The sequence below is a fragment of the Sus scrofa genome, chromosome 1, assembly GCF_054392235.1.
Source record: "Sus scrofa isolate SSC_HxYL_T2T_F1_AM1 chromosome 1, Sscrofa_HxYL_maternal_Yorkshire_Landrace_v2.0, whole genome shotgun sequence".
Lineage (NCBI taxonomy): Eukaryota > Metazoa > Chordata > Mammalia > Artiodactyla > Suidae > Sus > Sus scrofa.
Genome location: NC_139383.1, coordinates 71,613,814 through 71,635,136, shown reverse-complemented (window position 1 = coordinate 71,635,136; position 21,323 = coordinate 71,613,814). Strand labels below are relative to the sequence as shown.

The 21,323-nt window shown below is 41.5% G+C and overlaps 2 long non-coding RNA genes across 8 annotated transcripts in view; both read right to left on the bottom strand.

Moving 5' to 3' along the window:
- Nucleotides 1–21,323, bottom strand: part of LOC106508909 (uncharacterized) — a 156,082-nt gene that overhangs the window by 51,060 nt on the left and 83,699 nt on the right. The window contains exon 4 of one of the 7 annotated variants that reach the window (XR_014806499.1): nt 7,695–7,738. The exons of the other annotated variants lie outside the window; for them this stretch is intronic. This is a non-coding gene — a long non-coding RNA (uncharacterized LOC106508909). The remainder of the gene's footprint in view (nt 1–7,694; nt 7,739–21,323) is intronic. 7 annotated transcript variants of the gene reach the window in all.
- Nucleotides 782–6,906, bottom strand: LOC146406140 (uncharacterized). The gene is made up of 3 exons (XR_014806517.1): nt 6,413–6,906; nt 4,215–6,289; nt 782–4,177 (listed from the first exon to the last, which is right to left on the bottom strand). It is a non-coding gene; the product is annotated as an uncharacterized LOC146406140 (long non-coding RNA).

The window sequence follows — 21,323 nt, the reverse complement described above, 5'->3', positions numbered from 1 at the left end:
GTCAAATATTCTCTTACATGATATGAAGGAGGAGCTAATGATGTAAGCCTTATGTCTGTTAGGTTCGTCCCGGGAAAAACAAGACTTAGCTCTAGGCTCTCGCCCAGCTCCTGGAGAGACAGGGCTAAGACATGACTAAGTCTTCCCCGAAATCATGTGACCCAATCTTAAAGACTACCCCACTACCCAGGAGAATGTCTAAACTTCTGTTCATATCCTACTAACAATTCCCCCAAACTGATTGGCCTGTTCCTTTTCACCCTATTTACATAAGAAATGGCCAATCAGCTTCTGCACAGAAACCCCCTTTATTGGCACCCACATATAACCTCCTTCCTCAAACAGGCTGACTGCTGACCTCCCCTTGTGGGTCAGCCCGGCAGTATACCCCGCTAATAAAGTCTTTTATGCCTGAACTCAGGTCTTGTCCTTTCAGCCAACCTTACAATGTCTACTTGAAGAAGGAGGAAGAAGGCAATCTTTTTCCCCTCCCCACTTGCCTTGGATTATAAAAATGTAGCCCACCTAATCCTCAGGGCAGAGCCTTCTCACCCACCCACATGTATCTTTCACAAGCATCCTATTTTAACAAGTATATTTCTTGCCTATTGCTTTGTCTCTCACTGAATTCCTTCTGAGCTGAGAAACAAAGAACCTAAGCCTCAGTAAGTCCAAACACCAGGTGAATGATTAAAAAATTGTGGGTTCAAGTTCCAATATGGGTTCTGCCTCTGTTCGAGTTAGAGGTGTTTTGGTTTCAGAGGGTAGGTGGGAATTAATCTTTTTCTTCTCTCTTTCTTTCTTTTTTCTTTTTCTTTTTTTTTCTTTTTTTCTTTTCAGGGCTGCTCCTGTGGCATATGGAAGTTCCCATGCTAGGGGTCGAATCAGAGCTACAGCTGCTGGCCTACACCACAGTCACAGCGATGCCAAATCTGAGCAGTGTCGGTGACCTACGCAACAACTCATGGCAACACCAGATCCTTAACACACTGAGCAAGGCCAGGGATCAAACCCACATCCTCATGGATACTAGTTGGGTTCATTACTTCTAAGCCACAACAGGAACTCCTAATCTTTTATTCTTTGAATCTCCCACAACACCACGAATAAAGCATAAAAATGATATATCAGAAGTAGTAAATTTGACTTTTTTAAAGGAACATTTTGACCAAAGTCTTTTACTGATTAATCCCGTCAGTCTTCACTATCATCTCTCTGCCACTAACAGACAATTCACTGTTACTCAACTTTTCTCTAACACACAATCTCCAAACGACATCTCCAGTCTGTTTTTGGTTTATAACATCCGCACACAACAAGTTCCAATAACAATTTATGACTGAGAAAAGAGATTTCTAACTGAAACTGCTGTTGGCAATAAAGACACTAAGATTGATTCTGGAAGCCTAACAATCACAGAAAACAACAGAGGCATGTGGATACAATGGACTTAGGCATCCCGATTCCTGTGGAGAAACTGTGCAAAAAGATTCACATTCCTCAGCATCAAATCCGAAAGGCCAAGAAGAGATAGTCCTGTCACTTTACCCATGATATCAAATCTTCTGGACCCAGGCCCCCAAAGCCCCTTGCAGGGCCACTTGAGAGTACTGAACTTCAATCCTCAATCTGGGCCAAGGCCAACCTGCTTGTGACAAAGTTTTCTTTACAGAGACCACTGTTAAAGCTTCCAGGCTAGTATTAAATATGAGGTAAGATTCTCCAGTTAAAGGAATCAGAGCTTCTTAAATAAATGGCTGGTTGGAGGACAGTGAAAATACAAGATAAGCTGAGATAATCTTTTAGTGCCAGAAAAGATGGAGTTGCTCAAAAAATAAATAAAAATAAAAGACATGGAATGTCAAAGGGACTCAAGAGTCCCGAAAGAGGAGTCTTTTCTATAGCACAAAGGGACCAGTGGCATCTTTGCAGCACCAAGACACAGGTCAGATCCCTGGCCCTGCACAGGGAGTTAAAGGATCAGGCATTGCTGAAGCTGTGGTGTAAGTCGCAACTGTGGCTTGGATCTGATCCCTGGCCTGGGAACTCCATATGCTGTAGGGTGGGGAAAACAAAAAATAAACCTGAAAGAGATCCCAATGGACAAAGCAGGAATAATTTGAGCAATGAAATAACACAGCATTGGATTATAACCCAAGTTACTATATAAATATCCACGAGTCCATACTGATATAAATGAATGATCGAAGAAATGAATGTGGGAGAAGAGAAAAATACCTGCTTAAATAATTTCAAATAATTCATGTAGATACCCCATCCTCGAGGAGGTGAAGCTAAATCCTCTTTCCTCCTTGATTTAGCATCTTCCTTCCAAAGAACAGACTATGGTAAGCTGGGGAGGCTTACTTTACAGTGGAGAAACCTATCAAACACTACTTTGGAGAGATGATCAAGGTTAACAACTTAACATCACCAGTCAGAAGTCAAGTTCGTCAAATACACTCCTTGATATGATATGGTGAGAATGGCATTTTGCCTCTGTAGCATTCATCCCCCAAACCTCGAACGCCAGTATAGTCATCAAAAAACATCAGACAAACCAAAAATTGAGGGACAGTCTACAAATAATACCTGACCAATACTCTTCAAAACTGTCAAGATCATGAAAATCAAAGAAAGACTAAGAAACTGTCACAGACCAGAGGAGAATAAAGGAGATGTTAAAACGAATTATGGAGACATTACAACCACATACAGTGTGTGGTATCTTAGATCCCAGAACCCGGACTAGAAAAAGGATAGTAGTGGGAAAGCCAGAGAAATGTGAATAAAATTTGTAGTTGAGTTAATAGTATTCCAGCATTATTTTCTTAGTTTGACAAATACACTGTGGCTCTGTAAGATGTTAACATTGGCAGAAGCTGCTGAAGAGTACAGAAGAACTCTCTCCATCCTGGTGCTTCTGTTTCATTTATTCTGAATTTGCTTTGCCTGGAAGCTGAAACCCAGTTCCTTAAAATCAACCAGGATGAGTGGATCTGGAAGAAAGCCTTCTCCTCAACAATGAAATTAATATTATAGAAATACTTTCAACCCCCTGGGCAGAGCTTGTGATGCCTGGGGATAGCATCTACCAAAGATGAGCAAATAAGAGTTATAGGTCAGCATTGAAAACGCTGCATCTTAGCCTTTTGAAATTAACAGCTTGCTTCAGTGCCATAATTCAGCATAAAAGGAACCAGTAGTCTTTGCCATGAAGAATTGCTAGTGACTATGTTATTTGCAACTATTAACACTTCTCAGTTGTGATCTTTGGTAATTACTTCTAGACTCCAACACCACCTTCATTTTTCACTCCAATTCTTTCTAAAACTCTCTTACAACACATAGTGTGTTTAGATTAATTTTACCTGCAAAATCAAATTTTAAAAACTAAAAGTAGAGATCAAGATGGCAGAGTAAGGAGACATAGACTTTAACTTCTCCCACTAACACATCAAAAATACATCTGCATGTGGAACAGTCCTGGCTGAATACTAACTGAAAACTGGCAGAAGAACTCTTGTAAAACCAAGGCTACAGATTATCAGGTAGGAAGGGAAGAAAAGTAATCTTCTAGGGACCTGTACCCCAGGGAGAGGACTCAGATGAAAAGGGAGATTACACTGGTAGATACCAGTGGCAGTGAGCAAGTCAAGCCACAGACTGGGCATTCCAATCCTGGAGTCCTATGCAGAGGAGACAAGCTTTCTTGGCTGGTTGGAGGACCACTGTAACAGCTGGAAAGCTTGGAGAAGCCTGAACTCTGCTGGTAAGAGTGTGCATGGGCTGACATGCTCCCACTGCAGCATGGGGAGAGGTCTGCTCTAGCAGCTGCCAGATTTCCTGCAACCACCTCACTGTAGACTCTAGTCCAAGCTAAGTAAATGCTCCAGCAAAACTCATTCCACACTGCAACATGGCACTGGATCTGGGGCTGTAAGAACCAGAGAAAACACTTGATCTTAGGATGCAGAGCCTGAAGGTATCACCCTCCCAGATTTCAGACTATACTACAAAGCTACAGTGATCAAAACAGTATGGTACTGGCACTAAAACAAACACATACATCAATAGAAGAGAATAGAGAACCCAGAAATAAACCTATGCACTTATGGTTAATTAATCTGTGACAAAAGAAGCAGTGGACAAAAAATAGTCTCTTCAACAAGGGGTGCTGGGAAGGACAGCTATATGTAAAACAATGAGATTACAACATTTTTTTCACACCATATACAATAATAAATCAAAATGGCTTAAAGACCTAAAAGTAAGACCTGAACAGTAAATCTCCTGGAAGAAAACATAAACAGAACACTCTGCTATAAATCATAGCAGTGTTTTTTGGATCTGTCTCCTAAGGCAAAAGAAATAAAAGCAAAAATAAACAAAGGGGACCTAATTAAATGTAAAAGTTTACACAGCAAAGGAAACCACCAACAAAATTGGAAGAAAACCTACAGAATGGGAGAAGATATTTGCAAATGACATGAGCAAAAAGGGTTAATATCCAAACTATATAGACAGTTCATACTAATCAATATCAAAAAAAAGTAATCAAAAAAAGCAGAAGGCTTGAATCTACATTCTTCCTAAGAGATACAGATGGCTAACAGGCACATGAAAAATGCTCAATATGCATAGTTATTAGAGAAATGCAAATCAAAACCACAGTGAGGTATCACCTCACATCAGCTATACTGGCTATCATCAAAAAGTCTACAAATAACAAACATTGAAGAGAATACAGAGAGAATGGAACCCTTGTACACTGTTGCTGGGAATATAAATTGGTGCAGACACTATGGAAAACAGTATGGAGGGCCCTCAAAGAACTGAAAATAGAATTACCATATGATCCAGCAATCCCATCCCTGGATATATATTTGGAAGAAAAAAAAGTGAATATAAAAAGATACCTGCACCCCAATGTTCATAATAGCACTTTTTTACAATAGCCAAGATATGGAAATAACCTGAATGTACACCAACAGATGAATGGATAAAGACATGGTCTACATATGCAATGGAATATTGCTCAGTCATGAAAATAATGAAATCCTGCTGTGAGCAGCAAAATGAATTGACCTAGAGATTATTATGTTTAGTGAAATAAGTCAGATAAATACAAATACCATATAATATTACTTATATTTAGAATCTAAAAAATAATACAGATATTCCCAACATGGCACAGTGGGTTAAGGATCCAACGTTGCTACAACTGTGGTTGCAGTTGTGGCTCAAATTCAGTCTCTAGCCCAGAAACTTCCATATGCTGTGGGTTCAGCCAAAAAAGTTTTAAAAAATACAAAAATAAATAATAATACAAATGAATGTATATGCAAAACAAAAAGAGACTTACAGATATAGAAAACAAATTAGTGGTTACCAAAGAGGAGAGAAAAGGATTGGGGGAAAATTAGGGGTGTGAAATTAAGAGATACAAACTACTATGTATAAAATAGATAAGCAACAGGTATATTGTATAGCACAAGGAATTATAACTATCACCTGGTAATAACTTTTAAACAGAGTATAATCTATAAAAATACTGAATCACAATGCTGTACACCTGAAACTAATTTTTAAATATACTATACTTCAATTTAGAAAATGTTAAGTATTCCCAGGTCACCTAGCACTTAAAGGATCTGGCATTGTCACTGCTGTGGGCTCAGGTTCAATCCCTGGCCTGGGAACTTCCCTGTGCCATGGGCACAGCCAAAACCAAATTTTTTTAAACTAGTGTTTAAAAAACATTTAGGGAGGACAAGATGGCGGAGGAGTAGGGAGACACACTCGCCCTCTCCCACTAACACAACAAAAAAAGCACATCTACAGAATAAATGACTCGCACAGAACAGCAACCAATCGCTGGCAGAGGAACCTAAACTCCAATAACGGCAAGAAGTTCGTGACATTACTGGGCAGAACGGGAGAAAAGAGGAGAGTGAGAGAAGGTGAATCCCAGCGGGACGGGCACTCCCGAAAGGGAACTGCGGAGGAGAAAGGGATCCCGCACCCTGGAAAGTCACCTACCGGGGGAAAGATCAAACAAACCGGAGAAATCTCCAGATGCAGAGAAGAGTGTAGCAGTAAGTTGGAGTACGGAAAAGCCGATCAAGAACCCAACGGACCATCTGAACTACGGGCACAGTCACCAAAAATTGAGACGCCTGGGTGGGGGCTGGGCACGGAGACCTCGCCGCAGAAGGTTAGTCCCCGAGAAAGGGCCGGGGGGCGCCTGGGTGGGGGCTGGGCACCGAGACCTCGGCCCAGGAGGTTACTCCCCGGGCTGGGGGGGCGGAGCGGAGCGGAAACTGCTTGGGAGGTCTAGAAACCATTTGACGGGGCAGAGACTGCCTGGGAGACCAGAAAACAAAGCTGTCGCAGAGGAAGGGAACAATACTCTAGGGGCGGGGAAGTGGAAAGCCGCATCAGAGGGAACCTGGGAGAAGAGCCTGGTCTGCGCCCGTGCTGGGGAGGGGAGAGAAGAAGGGGTGGGTCCCCATAGAATACCCCCCATGCCACAGCAAGCTTATAGGCCCACTAGCTAGCAGAAAGCTGTGCTTCCCAGTGCATTCCCTCCCCCCACCCCTGCCACCCCCTACGCTCTCGCGGAACCTGGGGCTGCCTGCCATCCAGGAGGGCTGGCCTCAACAATTGCCTGAAGCCTACCACTGCAGGGGCTGTCCCTGCACAGGCCTGCTTGCCCTTTGGAGGGGCTACACTTCCGCAGAGCAGCACCAAACACCACCAGCCCCCGAGAAAAGGCCTGCAGCCCAGAAAAGCTAGAACAAGCCTAGCCAGGCTGTGAATAGATCTGCCTAATTCTCGGACGGTTTTTCTGAGTCAGGCTGCCCCGGGGAGGAGCCTCTTGGGTCTCCAACGGCCCTGCTACCCACCTAAGCCCCCAGGGGGTGCTGAGACCTAGTGGACCAGCTGCATAGGACTGCCAGCTCCAGGCAGGACCCCCTGCAGCCCAGAAAAGCTGCAACAAGCCTGGCCGAGTCGGGAAAAGATCTCAGACGGTCTTTCTGAGTCGGGCTGCCCTGGGGAGGAGCCTCTTGGGTTTCCAGTGGCCCTGCTACCCACCCAAGCCCCCAGGGGGTGCCCCACTCCCGCGGAATAGCTGCTCAGCACCACCAGCCCCCTGGAAGAGCCCCTGCAGCCCAGAAAAGCTGCAACAAGCTCGGCCAGATTGTGAAAAGATCCACCTACATTCTCAGGCTGTCCTTCTGAGTTGGGCTGCCCTAGGAAAGAGCCTCTTAGGTTCTCAGTGACCCAGATAGCTGCTCCCGCCCCCAAGGGGTGCTGCACTCCTGAGGAGCAGCTGCCCAACACCGCCAACCCCCTGCAAGAACCCCACAGCCTAAAAACACCAGAGCAAGCTCTGCATGACCAAGTGAAATCTGCTACCATCGTGGTGTGGACCTCCCAGTCCTGTCTGCCCTCAGGAAGCCGTCCTTTGCTTCAAAGAAACACTGTTAGCCCCATCAACACTCCAGAAAAGCCACACTGCCTCAAAAAAGATTGACCAACAACGCCAGCCCTCAGGAAATAATCCACGGCAGTGACAAGGCAAACACTGCCCGATAACAGAGAGTACAACTCCCTCAGGAGAAAGAAAACAACAAGCAAGATGAAGAAGCTGAGAAACCACCCCCAGTCAAACCAACAGGAGAACTCACCTAAAACAGTCAGCAATGAAACAGATCTCTGCAGTCAGACAGACCTGGAGTTCAAAAGAGAAATAGTGAAAATACTGAAGGAATTAGGAGAAGATATGAACAGTAATGCAGATACCCTCAGAAAGGAACTAGAAAATATAAGGAGGAGCCAAGAAAAACTAGAACATTCATTTACAGAGATGCAAACTGAACTAGGGGCAGTAAAAACCAGAATGAATAATGCAGAAGAACGAATCATTATTCCAGATAGAATAATGGAAATCACTCAATCCAGTCAACAGACAGAAAACCAAATCAAAAAACTGGAAAGCAATATAAGAGACCTATGGGATAATATAAAGCGGGCCAATCTACGCATAATAGGAATTCCAGAAGGAGTAGAAAAAGATAAGGGAATGGAAAATATACTTGAAGAAATTATCGATGGAAACTTCCCAAATCTCAAGGATACTGGGTTCAAGATACAAGAAGCACAGAGGGCCCCAAACAAACTGAACCCAAACAGACCCACACCAAGACACATCATAATAAAAATGGCAAAAGTTAGTGATAAAGAGAGGATCCTAAAGGCAGCAAGAGAAAAACAGAATGTTACCTACAAGGGAACCCCCATAAGAATATCAGATGATTTCTCTACAGAAACACTACAGGCCAGGAGGGAATGGCAAGAGATATTTAAAGTGCTAAAAGGAAAAAATATGCAACCTAGAATACTCTATCCAGCAAGAATATCATTTAAAATAGAAGGGGAAATAAAAATTTTTTCCAACAAACAAAAACTTAAAGAATACAGCAACACAAAACCCAGGTTAAAGGAAATATTGAAAGGGCTTCTCTAAACCAAAAAGAAAGGAAGGAAAGGGAAGAAAAAAGAAAAGAAAAAAAAAAGAAGAAGAGGAAGAACTAGGACTGAGGAAACCACAATCAGAGAGCAGTCACTCAAATAAGCCAGCATACAGATTTAATCATGAACATGCTTCAAACAAAATAAAATTAAAAAGAAAAAAATAAAAAAGAGTCATCAAAACCATAAAATATGGGCAAGGGATGTTAGGAAGTAAATAACCCTTTTGTTTGTTTGTATGTTTCTCTTCTTAATTTTGATATAGTAATGAAGTGTTTGAACTTACAGGACCATCAGGCTAAAACACACAATTATGGGAAAGGGTTAGCATATTTAAAAAACAGGGCAACCACAAGCCAAAACCAAATATTGCATTTGCAAAAAATGAAAAAAAAAATACACTCAAGCAGATAACAATAGGAGACCATCCAACCAAAAAAAAAAAAAGAAAGGAAGAATGGAGAACCATAGAATCAACTGGAACACGAGGTTCAAATGGCAATAAATAATCATCTATCAATTATCACCTTAAATGTCAATGGACTGAATGCCCCAATCAAAAGACACAGAGTGGCTGAGTGGATAAAAAGGCAAAAACCTTCAATATGCTGCCTACAAGAAACTCACTTTAGGACAAAAGATACATATAGATTGAAAGTGAAAGGGTGGGGAAAAATATTTCACGCCAATAGACATGACAGAAAAGCAGGAGTCGCAACACTCATATCAGACAAAATAGACTTTAAAACAAAAGACATAAAGAAAGACAAAGAAGGACACTATTTAATGATTAAGGGATCCATCCAAGGAGAGGATGTTACTATCATCAACATATATGCCCCAAATATAGGAGCACCCAGATACATACAACAAATCTTAACAGACATAAAGGGAGATATTGATGAGAATACAATCATAGTAGGAGACCTTAATACACCCCTCACATCAGTGGACAGATCCTCTAGACAGAAAACCAATAAAGCAACAGAGATCCTAAAGGAAACAATAGAAAAGTTAGACTTAATTGATATCTTCAGGACACTACATCCAAAAAAAGCAGAATACACATTCTTCTCAAATGCTCATGGAACATTCTCAAGAATCGACCACATATTGGGACACAAAGCTAACCTCAATAAATTTAGGAGCATAGAAATTATCTCAAGTATCTTCTCTGACCACAATGCCATGAAATTAGAAATCAACCATGGGAAAAGGAAAGAGGAAAAACCTACTCCATGGAGACTAAACAACATGCTACTAAAAAACCAATGGGTCAATGAGGAAATCAAGAAGGAAATTAAAAAATACCTTGAAACAAATGGTAATGAAGACACAACCTCTCAAAATCTATGGGATGCTGCGAAAGCAGTGCTCAGAGGGAAATTTATAGCAATACAGGCCTTTCTCAAAAAAGAAGAAAGATCCCAAATGGACAACTTAACCCTCCACCTAAACGAATTAGAAAAAGAAGAACAAAAAAGTCCTAAAGTCAGCAGAAGGAAGGAAATTATAAAGATCAAAGAAGAAATCAATAAAATAGAGACTCAAAAAACAATAGAGAAAATTAATAAAACCAAGAGCTGGTTCTTTGAAAAGGTGAACAAAATTGACAAACCCCTGGCCAGACTCACTAAAAAGAGGAGAGAAAGAACCCAAATAACCAAAATTATAAATGAAAAAGGAGAAATCACAATGGATACAGCAGAAATACAAAAAACCATAAGAGAATACTATGAACAACTATACTGCCACAAGTCTGACAATCTGGAAGAAATGGACAATTTTCTAGAATCTTACAGCCTGCCAAAACTGAATCAAGCAGAAACAGACCAACTGAACAGACCGATCACTAGAAATGAAATTGAAGAGGTCATAAAATCACTCCCTACAAATAAAAGTCCAGGACCAGATGGCTTCACAGGTGAATTCTATCAAACATATAAAGAGGAATTGGTGCCCATCCTCCTTAAACTCTTTCAAAAGGTTGAAGAAGAAGGAATACTCCCAAAGACATTCTATGATGCCACCACCACCCTCATTCCAAAACCAGACAGAGATACCACCAAAAAAGAAAACTATCGGCCAATATCATTGATGAATATAGATGCAAAAATTCTCAACAAAATCTTAGCCAACTGAATCCAACAACATACCAAAAAAATTATACACCATGACCAGGTTGGGTTCATCCCAGGTACACAAGGATGGTTCAACATATGCAAATCAATCAGCATCATACACCACATTAACAAAAAAAAAGTCAAAAATCATATGATCATCTCAATAGACGCAGAAAAAGCATTTGACAAAGTTCAACATCCATTCATGATCAAGACCCTCGCCAAAGTGGGTATAGAGGGAACATTCCTGAATATAATCAAATCCATTTATGGTAAACCCACAGCAAATATAATACTCAATGGGGAAAAACTGAAAGCCTTCTCACTCAAATCTGGAACCAGACAGGGATGCCCACTCTCACCACTGCTCTTCAACATCGTTTTGGAAGTCCTGGCCACAGCAATTAGACAAACAAAAGAAATAAAATGCATCCATATAGGAAGAGAAGAGATCAAACTGTCACTGTATGCAGATGACATGATACTATACATAGAAAACCCTAAGGACTCAACACCAAAACTCCTTGAACTGATTAATAAATTCAGCAAAGTAGCAGGATATAAGATTAACATTCAGAAGTCAGTTGCATTTCTGTATACCAGCAATGAAACATTAGAAAAGGAATACAAAAATAGGATACCTTTTAAAATTGCACCTCACAAAATCAAATACCTCGGAATACACCTGACCAAGGAGGTAAAGGACCTATATGCCCAGAACTATAAAACTTTAATCAAAGAAATCAAAGAAGATGTAAAGAAATGGAAAGATATTCCATGTTCCCGGATTGGGAAAATCAATATTGTGAAAATGGCCATACTACCCAAAGCAATCTACAGATTCAATGCAATCCCTATCAAATTACCCATGACATTTTTCACAGAACTAGAACAAATAATCCAAACATTTATATGGAACCACAAAAGACCCAGAATCGCCAAAGCAATCCTGAGAAACAAAAACCAAGCAGGAGGCATAACTCTCCCAGACTTCAAGAAATACTACAAAGCCACAGTCATCAAAACAGTGTGGTACTGGTATCAAAACAGACAGACAGACCAATGGAACAGAATAGAGAACCCAGAAATAAACCCTGACACCTATGGTCAATTAATCTTTGACAAGGGAGGCAAGAACATCAAATGGGAAAAAGAAAGTCTATTCAGCAAGCATTGCTGGGAAACCTGGACAGCTGCATGCCAAGCAATGAAACTAGAACACACCCTCACACCAAAAATAAACTCCAAATGGCTGAAAGACTTAAATATACGACAGGACACCATCAAACTCCTAGAAGAAAACATAGGCAAAACACTCTCTGACATCAACATCATGAATATTTTCTCAGGTCAGTCTCCCAAGCAATAGAAATTAGAGCAAAAATAAACCCATGGGACCTCATCAAACTGAAAAGCTTTTGCACAGCAAAGGAAACAAAAAAGAAAACAAAAAGACAACTTACAGAATGGGAGAAAATAGTTTCAAATGATGCAACTGACAAGGGCTTAATCTCTAGAATATATAAACAACTTATACAATCCAACAGCAAAAAAACCAATCAATCAATGGAAAAATGGGCAAAAGACCTGAAAAGACATTTCTCCAAAGAAGATATACAGATGGCCAACAAACACATGAAAAAATGCTCAACATCGCTGATTATAAGAGAAATGCAAATCAAAACTACCATGAGATACCACCTCACACCAGTCAGAATGGCCATCATTAATAAATCCACAAATAACAAGTGCTGGAGGGGGTGTGGAGAAAAGGGAACCCTCCTGCACTGTTGGTGGGAATGTAAACTGGTACAGCCACTATGGAGAACAGTTTGGAGATACCTTAGAAATCTATACATAGAACTTCCATATGACCCCGCAATCCCACTCTTGGGCATCTATCCGGACAAAACTCTACTTAAAAGAGACACATGCACCCGCACGTTGATTGCAGCACTATTCACAATAGCCAAGACATGGAAACAACCCAAATGTCCATCGACAGATGATTGGATTTGGAAGAAGTGGTATATATACACAAGGAATACTATTCAGCCATAAAAAAGAATGACATAATGCCATTTGCAGCAACATGGATGGAACTAGAGAATCTCATACTGAGTGAAATGAGCCAGAAAGACAAAGACAAATACCATATGATATCACTTATAACTGGAATCTAATATCCAGCACAAATGAACATCTCCTCAGAAAAGAAAATCATGGACTTGGAGAAGAGACTTGTGGCTGCCTGATGGGAGGGGGAGGGAGTGGGTGGGATTGGGAGCTTGGGCTTATCAGACACAATTTAGAATAGATTTACAAGGAGATCCTGCTGAATAGCATTGAGAACTATGTCTAGATACTCATGTTGCAACAGAACAAAGGGTGGGGGAAAAATGTAATTGTAATGTATACATGTAAGGATAACCTGACCCCCTTGCTGTACAGTGGGAAAATAAAAAAAAATTAAAAAAAAATTTAGGTCATTTCTTCAACTAACATCTATTTGAACAAAATAAAATTGCCTCTTTGACTTGATAATCAAAGATTTAAACATGTTAATAGTAATATCTCATTTTATACCATACATTTGAACCAGTAAACAGTATTATACACCTAAATTCATCCTTACACTAACTCTCATTCATCTTTACGATAACCCAGTCAGGTAAGGTAGGTTAGCTACTCTCAGGGGAAAAAGTTAGGCAAGATGGTTTCTGTCACACCAGGAGCTCAGCAGTAGACAGGTCAGAAACAGAAAGAAGCTATAGTGGGAGGGACTGCAGTTAGAACAGGCACTGGCAAAGGGCAAACCCCTTAGAGGGAAAGCCATGGAGCACATTACAGAGAAGGGATGGACTGGGTCTGCCCTGGACCAGAAGACATCTCATTTGGAGAAGGTAAAAGCACAACGAGCCTCACAGAGCCTATAGAAGCCCAGGTGATGACTAAGATCTGCAGAAAGAGTATCCTGGCCCTAGCAATGCTAAGGCCTGATCCTGGCAGAACACCTCGCCTAGGATACTTCTGACCCCATCTCAGATTTCCTCAGGAGCTACACCGACCTGACCTCAAGACACCAGCTTAGAAGCCTGGAGAGACCGGCTCTAATGGTCATTCCCATTTTTTCAAATGAAGAAGCAATAACCAAGGTGGACTATGCAGTCAGGCTGCCTAGATTCACATCCAGATTCCACTACTTTCTGGGGTGTTAAGTGAGTGAGGATGGCTATACTGTGTAACAAGTAGACCCCTCAAAGGTGTAATGGTTCAAAATGTGTTTTTCTTCTCTCTGATGCGCCAAGGAGGGTGCTCCTGACTGGTGGGAATGACTCAGGCCCCTTCCACATACAGTGCTGCCATCCCCCAGGGCCTCATTATAGTCCCTCCAGCAGGCAAATGGGGAAAGAGCAAGGAGGGGCACTCCTGCCTCTAAAAACCTTTAGTCTGGAAAGGGCACACATCTCTCACATTCCATCAGCTGGCACTTAGCCTGGTGGCTACTCGTCCTGCAAAAGAGACTGGGAAATGTCAGCTGGCTATATGCCAAGAAAGAAGAAACAGATCTTAGGCATGTGGTTTCTGCTATACTAGCTGTGTGACCCCGGGAGACTTACTTAGCATCTCTGTGCCTCATTTGTTCTCAACGATAAAGTAGGGATTAGAATATGACCTGCCTCTAAGAGTCTATATGAAGATGAAGTGAGTTAATACACAGAAAGCCTTTGAACCCTGTCATGTTCTTAGTCGGCCCTCCATAGATGCTGGCTACTATCATCATCATCAGCTCTGTCATCCCTCTTTTCAACATCACCATGATTATTTGAAAACTAAGTGTCTGGAATTGAAATGTATATATTTTGACTTAGAATCCGGGGAGAAATATTCCTTCCCTTCTAGACTGCTGCCACAGTCTTGAGCATTTTTATAACCTGATTCAATCCTCAGCTGTCCTCCTGAGATTCAAATATTGTTTCTCCAAAAAGCACAAATGAGAAAATCTGGTCATAATCGGTGGAAGCAACCACTGGGGCTAATGGACAGACATGGTGGCCTTATTTGATTTCAAGAGTAGTATTTCCGGGCTTTTTTTCTTGCTTTGAAATTTTTCATTTCAGTGAAAGACAACGAGAAATGTCATGCTGAGGAGAAAATTCAACTAAAGGCTCATTGTTCCCTAGGCTTGTATTTTGAGGGGAGAATATACATATTTAATTTTTTTTTTTTCAGAGAGCGGCTTAGTATCTCTTCCTAGATATTTGTTTATTAAGAACACATTAAAGCAGCCATGGAATTCTTAATCATTCTTTGCCCTTCTAGCCCTTTGCCTAAAACAGATTATATCATTCCATTTTTAGTTAATTCTATTTCACTGGCATGAATATTGAGAAGAGGATCAGGAAATGAAAATTTCTTTCAGTGAATAAACTGGGCACTTTTCAGTTAGGTAAATAAAAATAGAAGGGAAAATATTATCACTCATGAACTGTAAGTTTTCATTCAATATCCTTGAGCTATTTGACCCTCTAATGCTGTTGTCGGCCAGCATATAAACTGGGGTTTGATTATAAATGTACCGTAGTTATGCTTCTCTCTGAGGCTGCCTGTGTATTTTGCAGCGGCCTGGATTCGTTTATTATCTTATCTCACTCATCAGATGCGAAAACCTGCAGCAGAGTCGATTCAGCCCAGCAAGACTGTCTTTAACAGGATAATGTATTACTGGGTTTGAAGCTTTGATTTATCCTCGCAAAAACCGGAAGCATTAAACAAGTAGATCTTGGAGAGGTATAATCAGGTCATCTCGCATCTCGTTCACTTTCAAAGTCATAAAGGTAAAGAGAAAGTCTACTCATGCGCTCTCTCCTAAAGAGGCTACCTCTGTACCCAGGAAATTCTGGGAGCGGGATATTTCTAGAACACGTGGGATAAAGAATGCTGTGAAGAGCCGTCTGGAAAACATCACAGACACTTCCCTGAGTACACCTCACATTATTGGGCGACCACCGCAAGCCTCTGAGAGGTGCAGGAGGGGACTTTAGCTAGAGGAATGTGGCCAGGACTGCGAGTTGTCTGCCAACATCTGCTCCCTGCTTTCCAGAAGTAAGAACCTTGGCTGCGCACATGGCTGCCCAGCAAGATTACATTTTCAAGACATTCTTGCCGTTCAGTGTGGCCAGGTGACTAAGATTTTACCCAGGTAATGTGAGCAGAAGTGTTATATGTCTCCCCCAACCCATCAGCCTCTGCCCCCTGCCCTTCCCTTACCAATAGGTTAGTCCTCGAATGTTGCAGTGACTCAGTGTTGACCATGCAGACTATGATAATGCCCTAGGGTCTTGCTCCTCCAGCATAGTCAGGGAACAGCATCATTGCATCACCTGGGAGCTGTCAGAAATGCAGAATCTCAGGCCCCACCCCAAACCTGCATTTTAACAAGATCCGTAGAGAATTCATAAGCACAGTGAAGTTTGAATTCATTGGCTAAGAAATGGCAGAGTCATGACTTAGAAGGAAACTGGGTCCTCAATGGAGCAGAGCTATCCCACTGACCTGCCACACTCACTTTGATACTGTTATGTGTGAGAGAGAAAGAAATTGTTGTTATTATTATTATTATTAAAGTCACAGTATTTGGGAGTGTCTTTATTACTAAAGTTTAGATTTATCCCAGTACAAGTAGTGAGACACCATCCACAGGGTCTCATTTGTCAGACCTTATTTCAAACTCCCATGGAAGTTCCAATCCCCAAATAGATCAATTTATAAACACTGTCAGGAACCTACAGTCTTATCAGCTTAAAGATAAACTAGGTGAGACTTCAGGGCCCAAAGATGGTTCCCATTACTAACTAGGGATTCCTATCCTAGAGGATTCTGCCACTGGGAAAATCATCAGCAAAGTCAAGAACTAAGAAGGAAATAGAGTTCTTAATGAAGTCACTATGTGGTCAAGGCTAGACGTCAAGAGCGGAACTGCCGTCATGAAATCAGGGCTACAGTAAGGGTGCTCTGGGACCCTCCTGGCTCTCTGGAGCAGCCACCTCCCACCTGCATTCCCTGCACCCCTAGCTTGACCCCCTGTCCTCCAAATGCTCTCTGATCTACTCAGAATACTGTGGTCTTTCCACCTAAGTTCAAAACTTGTGTTAAGGTTAACACCTTATCTATGAAGGAAATGACAAACCTGTATTCTTAAATGATACGTCTCACACAAACTCAATCTTGTTAAATTATCTAAAGTGCTCAAATGCTTAGCATGGCATATAACCCCATTCTAAGTCAGACTTCTTGCATCTCCAGCCTCAATTTCTTCTGCTTTCCCCATCACAGACCTGCTCCACATACTCTTTTGTTTTCAACAGACAGACCATTTTGTCATTCCATTGGGACCATTTCCCATCTCTTTGGCTTTGCACCTGCTTTGTTCTATAGCTTATGTGTTCTTTTTTTTCACAACCATTCTCTATCTGGATAAGTCATTCTTCAAGCCCAAGTTTAATGCTTCTCTCTCCTGGAAGCCTTCCCCCAGCTCCACTTTGGCTGAAGTTCTCTCCCTCTTCTGTCTACAAAAGTTAGGAGCCCAGTTACTAGTTAAGATACGGTATTTTAATTAGCAATTTTCTTTTATTACTTTCAAATTATCTGGAAATACTTAGAGGGATACACATTATATTTAAATTCATTTTTGAATTCTCCATGGCAAAGCTCAGCACATAGAAAGTAAATGGCTGTTAACTAAATAAATTCTCTCTGTCACTCCATTCTCCCTGGGTCCACTTATGCATAACTATTGTACTTAACAGAGCTTCCTTGGAGTTCTCATTGTGGCTCAGCGAGTTAAGAACCTGACGTAGTATCCATGAGGATAAGGGTCCGATCCCTGGCCTCTCTCAGTGGATTAAGGATCCAGCATTGTTGTGAGCTGTGGTGCATGTCACAGATGCGGCTTGGATCCTGCATTGCTATGGCTATGGTGTAGGTTGGCAGCTGCAGCTCCAATTCAACCCCCTGGGAACTTCCCTATGCTGCAGGTGTGCCACCCACCCTCCCCCCCAAAAAAAAGAGAGAGAGAGTTTCCTTTGTAAAATATATGTACACAGGTCCCTGGCTTGCTGCAGGCTTCCATTCTCAGGACCCATGAACACTTTTTAAAAACCTATGAGCACTCAGAGAGCCAAATAATTTGCAACAGAAAGTACCCAAATAATTTTAGTTGACCAGCTGAATGAAAAGCTTTCTTTAAGGAGTCTTTAAAGAGGAATTTGCCATGTCACTAAAGTAAAAATTTGAATTTTCCTTTAGGTTTGAAATATATACAACAATTCCATTAAATGCATTAGTCAAATTTTTAGTTTTCCTGTTGAGATTTAATTTTTCTATTTTTTTTATTTTATGGCCACACCTGCGGCATATGGAAATTTCCAGGCTAGGAGTCAAATCTGAACTGCAGCTGCAGGCCTATGCCACAGCCATTGCAATGCCAGATCCGAGCCACATCTGCAAACTACGGTGCAGCTTGCGGCACTGCCAGATCCTTAACTCATTGAACAAAGCCAGGAATTGAATCCATGTCCTCACGGACACTATATCGGGTTCTTAACCCACAGAGCCACAATGGGAACTCCCTAATTTTTCTGTTTTCTGAAGCTTTTTATTTAATAAAACTTTCCTAACATTTGAATTTACCTTCAACACTCTGCTACTTTACCCTTAGTGCCTAGTGTGGCTCTGAATATGTTCTCACAAAACTGAAACCAGGTAGAGTTCCTGCTGTGGCACAATGGTATCAGCAGCATCTTGGGAGCACTGGGATGCAGGTTTGAACCCAGCCTGGCACAACAGGTTAAGGATCAGGTATTGCAGCAATTGTGGCTTGGGTCACAACTATGGCTTGGATCTAATTCCTGGCCTGGGAACTCCATATGCTGCAGGGTGGCCAAAAAAGAAAAAAAAAAAAAAATAACCAGGGCACCCTGCAGACATGACCAATTACAGGGCTGAAGTAGGAAATGTAGAAGATACCTTGTTACATCAGAAAGCAAAGAAGCTCTTGAAGACTTCCAAAGTCATGTCAGTATAAGTTAGGAAGCAACTTGAAACAACTTCTACTGGCCAAAGAAGAGACAGTTTGAACATTTAAAAAATACACCTTTAGGTGAAATACAAATTTCAATGGAATGAAATAAATCAATTAAGTTTTTTAAAAATCGATGGATTTGTGGTGATATGCTCATCCTCCTAAAAACCAAAACAAAATTTAAAATCCTCATTGATCATCCTTGGAGGATCTACGGGACCAAGTCACTACTCTGAAAAACGGTTTGAAAAGGAAAAATTCAAGCATTTATCCTACTTTTTTGTATGAAGCAGACCTCAGAGCCTGTAAAACTGCATTCCTGCACCTCCCCACATTTGCACAGCCCACCTGCCCCTGAGACGTGGACATCCCCACCACTACCACCACTGCCTGCTCTCCTAACATGGCTAACTGTCTCAGCCTCCCCTGAGAAAATGTCTGAACTCTGAGTGTGGCACCTGTCATCCCTGCTGCTATGGAGGCAGCAGCAGCAGCTCTGGGGTTCAGGTCCAACTTGAGAGGATAGACATAAAGCTCCTCCCACTACTTCTGGACCCTCCCACGATGGCTCCTCTCACTACTTTTGGACCTCCCCCTATTTCTGGGCCCACCCACTACTGGCTCCTCCCCCTATTTCTGGACCCTCCCACTAATGGCTCCTCCCCCTATTTCTGGACCCTCCCACTAATGGCTCTTCCCACTACTTCTGGACCCAGATACAGTGTCAAATGTTAGTGCATGGGCTCTAATTTGCCCAAGAAAAAACCGGATATGGGAAATCATCAGCAGATAGAATTTGCATCTCTTCCTCCTTTATGGACTGTTCCAAGATGTAGTGTTCATGTTGCTCTCTGGCAGCCGTCCTGTGTATGTTTTTGTGAGGCTATGCCAGTGCAGTTAACATGCCACTTTACATTTGCTTTTCCTCCTTTCGTGCCTCCCATTCCTTTCTCCTTCACTCACGCTGTCGTTGAATTGCCTCTTCCAGTGAAACTTTACCATGTAAATCCGCATCCTGGGAACTCCCACATGCCACTGGCATGGCTGAAAAAATCCCAAAAAAACAAACAAAAAAACTTCAGCATGCAAACTCTGCCTAAAACTTTGGTTTCTAGGGAACATCATTAGGTACAGGGTAACCAAATGGATGAAGACACAAAGGAAATTGGCATTATATGAGTTAATATATAATGAAGAAATTATAGAACTAAAATATCACCATTTCACAATCTCTTATAAAATAATGGGTCCATTATTTTCTACCTATCAATGGCTGATAATATCACAAGAGAGATAAGAAGGTATTGTATTCCCCTAATGGAAGCAGGCAGAGAGAAGGGCTGCACTCTGATTTCTGGGCTGGGAGAAAGGGTCTTTCTCCTCAGAGACTAGTACAATAGGAGCGTTTCTATCAAATGTGCCCTTGACGTCTGAGAGTAACCCCTCCTTTACCCTGACATCATAAACCTGACATAATCCAGCCAAAACAGTCTCTCAATTTTGCAAATACAACTCACCTATTTTCAGTACCATACCCTCCATCCTATCCATTCCTTGACCTTCTTTGAAAATTCCATACAAACTGCTGTCTTGAAATTGCAGCAGAACTAGGAAGAGAGAAGCACTGCAGAGAGCAAAGCGACGGGTGGAGGCTGGCCCAAGTCTGTGCCGTTGCTGAAGCAATTGAAAATAACTCCTCCATCAAGTTTTCCTTGAACATTCTCCAAACAGAAATGATTTTTCCTTCCTGTGAGATTCTAAAGCACTTGCTTTGTACTTTTTGCAAGTCAGTGATCACTTTCATGCTTTTCTAACTTGAGTATTTATACCCACCTTGACAGTGGACTAGAATATAGGCAAAACCACAGAGTAAACGTAGGGCATTTTCTAAGCTGTCAATTTCACATAAATATTTGAGGAACAAACAAATTAAAACAATTTTTTTTCTTCTTTTTATGGCTTCACCTGTGGCAGATAGAAGTTCCCAGACTAGGGGTCAAATCTGAGCTACAGCTTCAGGACTAGGCCACAGCACCTATGCTGCAGCTTGCAGCAATACCAGATCCTTAACCCACTGAGCAAGGCCATGGATCGAAACCACATCCTCACAGACATCGTGTTGGGTTCTTAACCTGCTGAGCCACAACGGGAACTCCCATAAACAAATTTCTTAAGAGTATTTTATTGTTAAATAAGACTGTATGTATACTAGCGTGCATATTTTTCTTGATTTTTTTCAGGGAAAACATGTAACAGCTTTAAATTTTGATACTTAACTTCCCTGAGTTATACTCCCTGTTTGAAGGAGGTACAGGGGATCTAGACAGAAAGGTTTAACACAACCCTGGCTTGGTAAGCATCTGGTGAGCATGTAGGTATCTTCACATAATATATATCTCTATTGCTGTTATCATATGAGTTTGAAGTTTTATTTTTTTGTTTTTTTGTGTTTTGATTAAACACATGTTATTTTCATGGGAGATAAGAAGTCTTCTGGAGGGAAAAAACTGAGACCTCAGTCCTATTTTTTCAAGATTCAAGATTTTGGAACCAGAGTTTCCATTGTGGCTCAGTGGTAA